The sequence below is a fragment of the Lotus japonicus genome, chromosome 1, assembly GCF_012489685.1.
Source record: "Lotus japonicus ecotype B-129 chromosome 1, LjGifu_v1.2".
Taxonomy (NCBI): domain Eukaryota; kingdom Viridiplantae; phylum Streptophyta; class Magnoliopsida; order Fabales; family Fabaceae; genus Lotus; species Lotus japonicus.
The window spans coordinates 40629849-40644306 of NC_080041.1; positions in this window are offsets into that span (position 1 = coordinate 40629849).

Here is a 14458-nt window from a genome sequence, read left to right on the forward strand (position 1 = left end):
GGCTGAAGAAAGAAGAAAGAAGCCAAGAAACTTTGCTGAAAATATTCAACACATACGAACCATTCTCTTAGCATTATTTCTTCACTGTTCTTAAACATCTGAGTTTACTATTCGCTTGTTAGAAGCACTTATTGTAAACCCGAAACCTTTTACATTATATTGTAAAGTTCATCAAGAGACCAAGGTTGGTCGGATCTTGAGAGGACTGAATCAAGGCTGATTCAGTATTTATCTAGTCTTAAGAGGATCGGTAGATCAGCTTCTTAAGAGGATACTAGTGTGAAAATCAGTGTATTGTTAGTCACTTAGCAGGTTGCAAAGTGCAGTTGCAACACTCATTGATTTTAGTGGATTGCCTTCATCAGAAGAAGGAAGAAATCACCTTCACAGGTGGACTGGATTAGCTTGAGCTTTTATCTCAAGTGAACCAGGATAAAATACTTGCGTGCTTTTCTTCCCATCATTCAGCACTTAGTTTTTATCTTTGAGTTTTGAAAAAGCTTAAAAAGTATATTTGTGTTTCAAAAACTCTATTCAAACCCCCCCTTTCTAGTGTTTTTCGCACCTTCAGTTGGCATCAGAGCTCCGGTTCTGATTTTAACACCTAACAGTGTTCAGTGATCCAGAACCTTGTGTGAAAAACAAACAATGGCCCAAGCCAATACTTCCGCTGACAACAACAACAACAACAATCAACTCAGAGCACCAATCTTTGATGGTGAAAAGTTTGAGTACTGGAAAGATAGAATAGAATGTTATTTCCTTGGCACTGACCCAGATCTCTGGGATATGGTCATTGAAGGCTATACTGATCCAGTAGATGCTTAAGGAGTGAAGATTCCTCGTTCTGAAATGACTGACGCTCAGAAGAAGCGTTTCAAGGATCATCACAAGGCGAAGTCTATGCTGTTCAGCTCAATATCATACATTGAGTATGAGAAGATCTCTGACAAAGAAACTGCTAAATCCATCTTTGACTCCTTGGTCATGACGCATGAAGGATATGAAGAAGTTAAGGAAACCAAGGCTCTTGCTCTCATACAACAATATGAGCAGTTTAAGATGGAATCTGGTGAAACCATTGAGGAGATGTACTCATGGTTTCAAACTCTGATTGGTGGAATCAGAGTGCTAAACAAGGGCTACTCTACTGGTGATCATGTCAAGAAGATTATCAGAAGTTTGCCTAAGTAGTGGAGAGCTTTTGTCACTGCCCTGAAACTCTCCAGGAATTTGAACTCGTTGAAGTTAGAAGAGCTCGTGAGTCATCTCAGAAGCCATGAGATTGAACTCAAAGGAGACAAGCCTCAAAAGAAAGACAAGTCTATTGCTCTTAAGTCAAAGTCTGACAAAGCAAAAGCCTATCAAGCAGAAGAGGAAAATTTATCTGAAGAGCTATCAGATGCGTCTGATGATGAAGAGCTGTCTCTTTTCACAAAGAGGTTAAGCAAACTCTGGAAGAACAGACATAGCAAAGGCAAAGGACCAAAGAAAAGTTCAGGAAGATATGAATCTTCATCTGGTCAGAAGAAGTCATCTGGAAAGGAAGTCACTTGCTTCGAGTGCAAGGAATCTGGGCACTACAAGTGTGATTGTCCCAAACTTAAGAAGGATAAGAGACCAAGAAAAGTCTTCAAGAAGAAAGCTCTCATAACCTTTGATGCAACTGATTCTGATGAAGCTGAGTCAGAAGAAGATGAAGCTGTGGAGGCTCTAATGGCTACCACTAGCAGAGGTGCTGAAGCTTCAGAAGATGATTCAGACTCTGGGAATGATGATGAGATATTCTCTGACTTTTCTCTATCTGAGCTAAGAACTGCTTTATCTGAAATAATGAAGAAACATGATATTCTGCTAAATAAGCATAAAAAGCTCAAAAAGAAATATGCTGCTAAAACCAGTTCTTCAGAAGTTCATGAGAAGTCAGTCTCTGAACTCATGGATGAAAACTATATTCTTGTTAATGACAATGCTGTTCTTCGTGCTAAAAATGATGTGCTAGAAGATCAACTTGCATCATCTGATGTTAAGTATGAGACAAAATATGAGAAAGCGTTTCAAAAGTTCCTTGCAAAGGGCATAGACAGAAGTCTTATGGCTTCAATGATCTATGGCATGAGCAGAAATGGGAACAGTGGCCTTGGCTACTTTCAATCCATGAAAGATAAGTCATCTGAGCCCAAACGCGAACCATTGCATAAGCATTTCGTTCCCGCTGGCACGGTCATTCCAGAGAAGGTTAAACCAAAGGTGGTGAAACCAAAGGGAAAGTTCAAACTTGACATGTCTAGATACTATACTCAGGTTCCTATGCATTATCCTCCTGTTGCACCCAAAGTTCCAAGAACTTCTGGGAAAACTAACAAGAAAGGACCCAAGATATGGGTACCTTAAACAAAAATTATTCCTGTTGCAGACATCTTATGCAGCTCGGTTAAGACACCTGTCATGGTACCTGGACAGTGGATGCTCGCGACACATGACGGGCACAAGGTCTATATTCCAAGAACTGACACCGCTTAAGTCAGGAGGAGACGTTGGCTTTGGAGGAAACCAGAAGGGAAAAATTATTGGAAAAGGTTCCATAGGAGATGGAAAAATTCCAGTTATCAATGATGTACTTCTGGTGGAAGGATTATTTCACAACTTGCTCTCCATAAGCCAAATTGCTGACAAAGGTTACGATGTGATCTTTAATCAAACCGGATGCAAAGCTGTTAGTGAAACAGATGGATCTGTTTTATTTTCTGGGAAGAGGAAAAATGATATTTACAAAATCAGATCCTCTGAACTGCTATCTCAGAAGGTCAAGTGTCTCATGTCAGTTAATGATGAGCAATGGATCTGGCACAGACGTCTAGGACATGCAAGCCTCAGGAAAATTTCTCAACTTAGCAAGCTAAATCTCGTCAGAGGATTGCCTCGTTTGAAGTATTCATCAGAGGCTCTATGTGAAGCTTCTCAGAAGGGAAAATTCACCAAGAAGCCATTTAAAGCAAAGAATGTAGTATCTACAACAAGACCCCTTGAGCTACTTCACATTGATCTCTTTGGACCAGTGAAAACTGAATCCATTGGAGGAAAGAAGTATGGGTTAGTCATTGTAGATGACTACAGCAGGTGGACATGGGTAAAATTCCTAAGGCATAAAGATGAAACACACACCATATTTACCAACTTCATCACTCAAGTTCAGAAGGAGTTCCAAACTTCAGTAATCACTGTCAGAAGTGATCATGGTGGAGAATTTGAGAACAAAGCTTTTGAAGAATTGTTCAACTCTCAAGGAATCTCACACAACTTCTCCTGTCCTCGCACTCCCCAACAAAATGGAATTGTTGAAAGAAAAAACAGAACTCTTCAGGAGATGGCTCGCACCATGATGCAAGAATCAAGTATGGCCAAGCACTTCTGGGCAGAAGCAATCAACACTGCTTGCTACATCCAGAACAGAATCTCCATTAGACCAATTCTGGAGAAAACTCCTTATGAGCAATGCAAAGGAAGACAACCTGACATCTCCTACTTCCATCCATTTGGAAGTACTTGCTTCATGCTCAACACTAAGGAGCAATTGGGTAAATTCGATTCTAAAGCTTTAAAATGTTATTTTCTTGGTTATTTTGAAAGATCTAAAGGATTTAGAACTTATAATATTATTCATCAAACTTTTGAGGAATCCATCCAGATTAGATTTGATGATAAGCTTGGCTCAGAAAAGTCAAAGTTGTTTGAAAGATTTGCAGATTTAAGCATTGATTGTTCGGAAGCAAATCAACCAACAAAAGGCCCAGAGGATGTTGCTCCAGAGGCAGAAGCATCTGAAGCTGCTCCAACAACTTCTGATCAGCTTCAGAAGAAGAAAAGAATAGCTGTCTCTCACCCAGAAGAACTGATTATTGGCAACAAAGATGCTCCAGTCAGAACCAGGTCAATGCTCAAACCTTCAGAAGAGACTCTTCTGAGTCTGAAGGGACTTGTTTCTCTCATTGAGCCCAAATCAAATGATGAAGCTCTTGAAGACAAAGGCTGGATTCTGGCAATGCAAGAAGAGCTAGATCAGTTCACCAAGAATGATGTATGGACCTTAATGCCTAAACCCAAAGGGTTCCATGTCATTGGAACCAAGTGGGTATTCAGAAACAAGCTGAATGAAAAAGGAGAAGTAACAAGAAACAAGGCAAGACTGGTGGCTCAAGGCTACGGTCAACAAGAGGGAATTGATTACACTGAGACCTTTGCTCCTGTAGCAAGGCTTGAAGCTATAAGGCTACTGATCTCCTTCTCAGTAAATCACAACATCATTCTCCATCAAATGGACGTCAAAAGTGCCTTCCTCAATGGCTACATCTCAGAGGAAGTGTATGTCAAGCAACCTCCTGGCTTTGAAAATGACAAACATCCAGAGCATGTCTACAAGCTTAAGAAGTCACTCTATGGATTGAAACAAGCTCCCAGAGCGTGGTACGAAAGGCTCAGCTCCTTTCTTCTACAGAATGAGTTTGTAAGGGGTAAAGGTGACAATACTCTCTTCTGCAGAACCTATAAGAATGACATTCTTATAGTTCAGATTTATGTTGATGATATCATTTTTGGTTCTGCTAATCCCTCCTTGTGCAAGGAATTTTCTAAGTTAATGCAGGCTGAATTTGAAATGAGTATGATGGGTGAACTTAAATACTTCCTGAGAATTCAAATAGATCAACGACCAGGAGTCACCTATATCCATCAGAAGAAGTACACCCTGGAACTTCTGAAGAAGTTCAACATGAGTGACTGCAACATCTCAAAGACTCCAATGCATCCAACGTGCATTCTTGAGAAAGATGAAGTTTCCTCTAAGGTTTGTCAGAAGCTCTATCGTGGAATGATAGGCTCTCTTCTTTACTTAACTGCATCTAGACCTGATATTTTGTTTAGTGTGCATCTCTGTGCTAGATTCCAATCAGATCCTAGAGAGACTCACTTAACTGCTGTTAAGAGGATCCTCAAATATCTGAAGGAACCACTAACCTTGGCTTGATGTATAGAAAAACATCAGAGTATACACTTTCAGGTTTTTGTGATGCTGACTTTGCTGGAGATATAGTGGAAAGGAAAAGCACCACTGGAAGCTGCCATTTCCTTGGATCAAATCTTGTATCCTGGTCAAGCAAAAGACAGAACACAATTGCTCTATCAACTGCTGAAGCAGAGTATGTCTCAGCTGCCACTTGCTGTACACAAACCATATGGATGAAGAACCATCTAGAGGACTATGGATTGTCTATGAAGAAGGTTCCTATCTACTGTGACAATACAGCTGCTATCTCACTCAGCGAGAACCCCATTCTACACTCAAGAGCAAAGCATATAGAGGTAAAATATCATTATATTCGTGATCATGTTCAGAAGGGCACTCTATCATTAGAGTATGTTGATACTGACCATCAGTGGGCAGATATTTTTACTAAGCCCTTAGCAGAAGATAGGTTTCTATTTATTCTTGAAAACCTGAATATGGATTTTTGTCCAGAGTAAGGTTTTCTTCATAACTTCTGACCATGGTACCTCTGAAGTCATCAGATGTTACCCCCTTCAGAAGCTACTCGATCAGAAGCACTTAACCCACCGGTTAAACTTCTGTGGTAGACAATAATACACGTGTCACTTCATTTGTAACATAGTTCCTTGAGTCGCGTGCTATATCTGCTATAATGATGATGTCTACTCTCCTCTACTATGCTATTTTCAGACTATCAATTTTATAACCGTTGATTTTGCCTTTATTTTCTTAAAACCGTCAACGGTTACCATTAAACCCACTATATGCACTGCCACACACGATCTTTCACTCACTTACACTTACGGTTTTGAAACTCTTCGTGTGCATTGCATTCATTCATACTCCTCCCTCCAACATTTCCCATTTCTCTCTGAACCCTAAACCTCATTCTCTGAGAATCATGGGCAAATCGAGGAAACCCAAGGTAAATGTTGCTGATTCTTCCAAACAAACTGCCAAAGATCAAGAGAATCAAAGATCCGAAGAAGCACAGAAGATTCTGAATGCACCAAATGTAGTCACCTGTGCCAAGAAAGTGGAAGAACTGAATGTGTGCTGTGAAGCAAGAGTTGATTTTGATAATCTAGCTAAACATGGGTTTGATATTAGAGACCAAGTCAACTTGCAAGGGTGGTCTGGCTACTTCAACAGGCTCTGTGGTCCGATCTATCACAAGTTGGTTGTCGAGTTCTGGAAGAACGCAGTCTGCAACGACTACTACGTCGTCTCCCATGTGCTGGACAAGAAAATTGTGATCTCTGAAGAATCCATTGCAAAGCTACTGGGTATGGAGTTCCAGCAAGGAAAAAGGAATAAAAATGTTGAGGCAAATGTTGATGGGATGAGGACAGTGGTCAACAAGGAGCTTTATGACAACTGGTCTTACGAGAAAACCAAGTACAACATTAAAGACTTGAAGTCTCAGATGAAGATTTGGCAAAAGATCTTCATGCACTGCATTCACCCCAGAACTGGAGGAACTGATTACCTGAATGCAACTCAAAAGGTAATCATGTACTACATTTCAACTGGTGAGCCTATATGTCTGCCATTCCTGCTCTTCAATTATCTGAAGGAATGTGTTGAGAAATCAAGGACCACAACTGGTTCTGAGAACAAGAGGTTCATATCTTACATTCCGTATGGAAGGCTGCTGTCAGATATCTTCGTCCAGAATAAGCTTGTCAAGACACTATCAGACCTTGGACTTCACGAAGATCTGGTCGTGTCTATTGGCGATGCTCTCAATGGCACAAAGATGAAGAAAATGCAAATCATCGAGAAAGTTCAAGTTGCTCCCAGAGAAGACAATTCTGATGAGGTTCGTCAGAGGAACTACCCCATTGATGACTTTCCTATTTGGTCCAAGAAGGACAATCCAGCATGCATTCTGGAGTATGTGCGAATGCTCAGAAGACAAGGAGATCATATCACTCTTACAGAATTTGTCAACACACTTCCTGAAAGTCCTCCTAAGTTGGCAACAAAGAAATCAAGGAGAACAACAAGCAGAAAGCCCTCAGATCCTAAGGGCAAAGGGATTCTGATAGAGGAACCTGCAAAGAAGAAGATTGCATCCAAGACTGTGATCATCAGGGAACCCTCTCCTGAAAGGCCTCAGAAGAGAACCTCAGCACAACCACAACAAGTGTCTGATTCTGAAAGCTCTGAAGACACATGGGAAAACTCCTCAAGTGAGGAGACTGAAGATGATGACAAGCCTCTGGCTAAGAGACGAAAAATTATTCTTGAGGAAGAGGAAGATGAGCAGGATGACCATGAGATCATCCAGAATGTGATTCAGGGTATAAGAGACTCCTCAGAGGCTGAAGAATCCACAGATTCTGATGAAGTACACTTGGTGAGGAGAAGGAAGCTGCCTCTGAAAGGTCCCCTTCAGCAGAAAGAGGCAGTTGCAGAGAAAGCTTCTGAACCTGCTTCAGAAGAACAACGTGAAAGAAGATCTAAAAGAACTTCTGATCCAGCAAGGGCTGCCAAACTTACCACAACCACATCCATCAGAAGTCCCAGTAAGGTAATTACTGAAAGCATTAACGCTGATTCTGCTTTAGTAGTTATACCTGAACAACCCCTGCCTATATCTACCTCTCTGCCTACCTCAAACCAAACAGAACCTACTCAACCTGAAACACAACCTCAAACACAAGCTGAACCTCAAGCTCCTAAATCAACCATCCAAACAGCTACCACAGTCATCCCTTCCACTCCAATTTATACCTCTTCCACATCTGTCTCCACTGAACCAATACCTCCTTTCAATTCCTTCATTCAAGGTATTGTTCAAAGTGAGGCTACTCTGAGAACCTTGGTTCAGCAATTCACTCCCAACTCTGCATCCACTTCACACTTCAAGCTCCAATGCTGCCAGAACTCCTCAGCCTGTTCTGACCCTGGCCACCTCCTTCCTTCCTCAGAATCTTACTCAACTCATTCAGGAGTTTTCTGAAGAGGCCACCAAAAGACTGAAATGGCTGTATCAGGTAACTGATAATCAGTTTGATGCCTCTCTTGTTGATGGTCTATGGTCTGCCTTTAACAGATGGTCAGAAGGCAAAGGTCATGAACTTCAGAAGCAACTTAGCAGGGAGAAACGACTAAGAGTTCATGATGCATCTGAGAGGGCCTATGAGCAAAGGCAGAGAGTGCTGCACACGGTTTGTGAACCCTTGAGAAGAGCCATGGCTGAACGACCATGTGTTGTCTCTGAATGTACCTCAGAAGATGTTGTGATACTTTCAGCAGAGGTTGAAGAAGAAAGCTCTGATGGTATAGTCATTCTGGAAGATGCAGTTGTTCATGAAGTTGAGAAGCAAGGGCCAACTCAAGTTGATACTGTCATGTCTTCAGAAGCTGCAGCTGCTCCTCATACACAAGCTCCAGAAGTTCCTACTTCTGCTTCAGCTCCAGAAGTTGCCATTCTTGCTGCCCGGATTGACAGGATTCAGGATGATCAGCAGAGGTTATTTCAGATGGTTGAAGAACAAGGACGTGTTCAGAATGAGCAAAGCAAGCAAATTCAAGAGTCCTCAGGCAAAATGGAAGCAATCATGAAGTACCTAATGGACAACCTTCCCTCCTCTTCCAAGCCATGAATCCCCCACATCTATCATGCTTGCATTTATTCATTATGACTGAATTTATTTCATGTTGACTGTGTTAATTTTTCATTCTCTGATTCAATGCACCGTCCATTTAGTAACTCACATGCGTTTATGATTGATAAGTTTTATGCATGTTTTTCTGTTACTTTTCTTCTTTATATTCCTTGCGTTCATCCTTCCCTTCACATTCAATCTCATTCTCCTCTATTTTTATCTCTTCCAAATCACAATGACTACTGTCAATTTGATATCTGAACTCAAGACTCTGGTATTCGACCAAGTCTTTCCATGGAGTGTCAATCTTTCTTCTTCTCAGATTTCTCAAGCTCTTGAGAATATTGAGCATCTTCTGACATGTTGGCTCACTTCTCATCAGACTCACTGTCTTCAGAACCTTCAAGAAGTTCTGCCTGACCTCCTCCGTCTGACCACTCGCCGGAAGGACGTTGAAGATCAGCTCCAGGGCATTTGCATGCTTCTGGAATACGAAGAAGATCACCATGAAGCGGATCAAGAGGCTGTCCAGGAGAATGTTGCCTTGAAGGAAGATCTAGCTACTCAGTTAGCCTCAATTGATCAGGACATTCGTCCCCTCCACCTTCAACTTCTCTCCATGAAGAACGGGAATGCTTCACTTGTGGCGAACGGGAACGCGTCACAAATCCGGATCATGATTGCATATCACGCATACATTCATTCTGACTTGAACTGTGTGCTGTTTGGTTATTGAAGCAATGTTAGAGCCATAACATGCTAGGATTGTTTATGTATATATATATATATATATATATATATATATATATATATATCAACATATATTTATACCCCATATCACATGTTGAGTGTATATCTACGTATTTCTGTGAGTTGACCCTAGCGCTTTGGCTTTGGTTGCATGTCTGTGTTTGGGCGGTCGGCCTGCTGCCAGATGTCGATGGCCGATTGGTTTTCGATGGTCTCTCCCTCGCGGGGGATCAGGTATGAGCTCGTCGATCGTGCTGCCCCCACCGCTTGGGTGATTGATGTCCCTGGTCACCGAGCGACGTACAGGGGAAGGGTCATGGAGGACCGGACGGATGAGCGAGAACGCCTGACGAGAGGAGTACTACGACGTAAGGAGCTGAGTTTTGACTTGCCGCCCTCAGTTCATTGTGGACCAGGCACTGGTCATGGACCACCTGCACCACCTCCGACTTCACCTTCTGTTGAGGAGGACCCGGCGGAGATTGAGCCTGCTGTTGCTGCACTTGTTGTGCCACCTCCTGCTACTGCCATTGCCCCTACCGACGTGGCGTCGTCCTCTAGGCTCGTGCAGCCGAGGAGGGAGTCTGTTGTCCCATCCGCCTCACGTCTCTTTTCTTTCTCTTCACCGCACGGCTACCGTGTGGACCCCTTGATGAGGGTGGTGGAGGAGGATGTTCTTACAGGAGAGGTAGATGTGGACACCGGCTCGACTAGGGCGGTGCGCAGGACAGTTCGGAGGGAGGTCGTGGACTTGGACACCGAGATGATTACGGTGGATTCCGATTCTGACTCCGAGAGCAGTGGGGAGAGCTACTCGCCGAGCAGCGATGAGGAGGAGGAGGAGTACTGAGCTGAGCTGGGAGGGTAGGTTAGGACTAGCGTCATTTTTGTGTAGAGCTCTGATCGTCAGTCTTTTTGGGACAGGGTAGGTTCCGATGTGTGGCTTTTTGTGTGGTTCTTTTGAGGCGGATCACAGAGAGTCTGTCGGAGTATAGGGGTCTTTCTTTCAGGATATTTTTGGGTGCCGACTTTCTCTGGATAACTGTATATTTGATACTTTTACTTACAGTTCTGGTTTGTATATATTTGCCTGCGGGCATACTACTTTGGAGTCACGGGTTCGCGTGCGTGGAGTGCAGCTGAGGCTGTACATGTGTATATATTGTATATCGGTTAGTTTAGTTGTTGGGTTTTATTTCCTTTATCGCTTTTATTTAAAGGAATCAAACGAAAAAAAAAATTACCTGTTTTCCGCGTAAAGTTTATTTTTTGGTTACTAAAGTGACACCTGGAAATCGGGGTGTTACAATGAACCCTTTGGGTTGTTCAACATATACTTCTTCACTCAAGTACCCATTCAGAAAAGCACTCTTTACATCCATTTGATAGAGTCTAAACTTTAACAAACAAGCAACTCCCAGTAATAGCCTTATAGATTCCAGTCAAGCCACTGGAGCAAAAGTTTCATCAAAATCCACTCCTTCTATTTGTGTATAGCCTTGAGCTACCAATCTCGCTTTGTTTCTAGTGACCACTCCATTCTCATCTGACTTGTTCTTGAAAATCCATTTAGTACCAATAATGTTCACTCCTTCAGGACGTGAGATGAGGTCCCAAACTTCATTCCTTCTGAACTGATCAAGCTCTTCCTGCATTGCATTTATCCAGTATTCATCAGTCAGTGCTTCCTTGACATTTTTGGGTTCTATTTTAGAGATGAAACAACCATGAGCAATGAAACTTTTAGATCTGGTAGTTACTCCTTCCTTAGGATCACCAATAATATTTTCTTGAGGGTGATTCTTCTGAATTCTGATGGATGGGGCTTTGTTTGATTCAATCATTTTTCCTTCTTGTTCATCTGCACTAGTCACAGACTCATTGTCGAGGTCAATCGTTGGGACATCGGTTGGGACATCAGCATCATCATCTTCACTTACAGTTGTCTCAGACATTTTGCTTGGTACATCATCTATAATAACATTGACAGATTCCATCATAACCTTTGTACGAGAGTTATACACCCTATAAGCTTTACTGTTTGTTGAGTATCCCATAAAGATGCCTTCATAACTCTTGGGATCAAGCTTCCTTCTTGGTTCACGATCAGCCAGAATATAACATTTACTCCCAAAAATACGAAAATGTTTCACAGTATGCTTCCTTCCTTTCCAGATTTCATACTTAGTAAATGAAGTTCCTGCTCTAATCGTTACTCTGTTGTGGACATAGCATGCAGTACTCATTGCTTCAGCCCAGAATTTCTTTGGAATCTTTCTTGCATGAAGCATCACCCTGGTGGATTCTTGAAGAGTTCTATTTTTCCTTTCCACAATACTATTCTGTTAAGGAGTGATGGGAGCAAAAAACTCATGACTTATTCCTTCTGAGCCACAGAAATCAGAGAATTTTGAGTTCTCAAACTCTCTTCCATGATCACTTCTGATTCTTACTACAGTACTACTTTTCTCAGTTTGAAGCTTCAGGCAAAGTTTCTTGAAAATCTCAAATGTCTCTGATTTTTCTTTCATGAAATCAATCCAAGTGTACCTGGAAAAATCATCAACACACACAAAAACATATTTTTTACCTCCCAAACTTTCAACTTGCATGGGTCCCATTAGATCCATGTGTAGCAGTTCAAGGACCTTTGTCGTGGTTGGATGTTGGAGCTTTGCATGGAACATCTTGGTTTGCTTTCCAATTTTGCACTGTCCACATATTCTTCTGTCACCAATTTTTAACTTTGGTAAACCACGAATGGCTTCTTCAGAAATGATCTTCTGCATGCTCTTAAGATTGATATGACCCAATCTCTGGTGGCATAGATTCGGATCATCAACTTTTGGTATCAAGCATCTAGAGACTTGTGCCTTTTCTGGTGAGACCCACATGTAGCAGATGTCTTTGGATCTGATTCCTTGCATCATTACTTTATGATCATTTGTTGTTACAACACATACTGCCTTACTGAATAACACATCAAGACCTTAATCACAGAGTTGACTTATGCTGATAAGATTGGCAGTCAGTCCTTTAACAAGCAACACATCATCCAAATCTGGGGATCCAGGATTTACCAGTTTTCCTATTCCCTTGATCTTTCATTTTGCTCCATCTCCAATGATAACAAAATTGCTGGCGTATCCTTTGATATTTTCAAGATATTCCTTGTTTCCAGTCATATGTCTTGAACAACCACTGTCAAAGTACCAGTCTTCACTTGATGAGGCTCTAAAAGATGTGTGAGCTATGAGGCATGTCACTTGGTCTTTGGGTTTCCAAGTCTTCTTGATCTGTTTCTCCTTTGAATCCTTCAACACATTCTGTCTCTGGGATAGCCATAGAGTTTGAAACAATAAGGCTTTATGTGGCCATTTCTTCCACAGTAGTGGCATCTCCAAGGGTTAGACTTATAATTTTTCAGCTGAGAACCCCTATGTTGAGGCACATGTTGAGACATCGGGTTGGACATCTGATAGTTGATGGAATTATTGAATTCATATTTCATTTTAGCACCAACAAATTTCTTTGGCTGCTTTTGATTTTCTTTGTTGGAAGTATTGTAATTGAAGCCAATTCCTTTCACGCTCCTCCCTTGTTTGCTTGTTTCCTTTAGAATCTCATCCAGCATGTCAGATCCACTATTAAGCATACGCACAGATTTATGAGTAGCTTCAAGTTTATTTGTCAGAGTGACCACTTTATCCTGAAGTTATGCATTAATCACCATCAGCTTAGCCTTTTCTACAGTATCAACATTCTTAAGCTTTGTGTTCCATTCATCGAGATCATCCTGCAGCTTATCAATAGTCCCTCTCAGCTTTTCATTTTCTGACTTGAGCTTCTCTATATTATCTTCTTGCTCTTTCAGAAGTTTGCATGCTTCTTCCCATTTAGTGTGCAAGAGCCTGTAAGTCTCCTCCAACTCTTCATCTGTTATTTCTTCATCACTAGATTTTGAAGCATCAACAGTTCCTGAGAAGGCATTAACTCGGTTTGCAGAGAGTTCTTCCTCATCCTCTGTGTCTTCATCTGACCATGTCACAACCATGCCTTTCTTTTGCTTCTTCAAGTAAGTAGCACACTCAGTTCTAATATGCCCATATCCTTCACATTCATGGCACTGAACACCTTTATTCTGACCAGATTTGTCTTCTTCTTTGGTCTTTTTCTGAGAATTGAAGGGCTTGAAATTGTCAGTCTTAATGTCCTGGACATTTGACCTTGAAATTCTAGATCCCTTAGAACAAATGTCCTGCACGATGCTGGGACAATCGATTAGAACATCATGTGACAGAAAAGCACGAACACAAAAACAACTGAAAGAAACAAGACACAGAAAGTTGTTAACCCAGTTCGGTGAAACTACACCTACGTCTGGTTAGCTTTCGCCCAATGAAAAGGAATTCCACTATCTCAAGATCTAGGTATTACAGACACACATGAACACACCAAGTTCATTGTTCTTAACCTAACCTACCCAGTGGTCTTCTACTTAGAACCACAGCCTAAGTATGAGAGCCCCTCTCACTTTTCCTCAATCACTGCCACAGTGATTGGTAATAACAATAACACAAGGTTTGTATGACACTCAAACACAACACAGAACTCAGTCTCACCTTATAAAATCAGTGAGCAAGACTAGTTCACAACTAACAAAGACAAAGAACAACTTACACTCTTAAGAATACTTGATCTTCAAGGTAATTCTCTCGATCACGTCAAGCTTCAGGTCTTCGTCTATATATACTTCAGCAGAGACGGCTAGGGTTTGTTTGGGCTGAAGAACACTTTGATCCAACTCATATCAGTAAAGAATCTTCCAAAATCTAATATGAGTTATCAACAAATAAAATAGAAACAAATCTTTTAATCACAGATTTGTTCCAACAATAAACAACCCGCAATTGGCTCCCAACAATCAGTTACTTGACCTTCAAGTAAGCACAAACCGTACCATAAAACATAACCATAAGGGACCCACTTGCATGCCAGCAGGGGCGGATGTCCTGGCCTTCACCAAGGCAGATGTCACGACATCGGC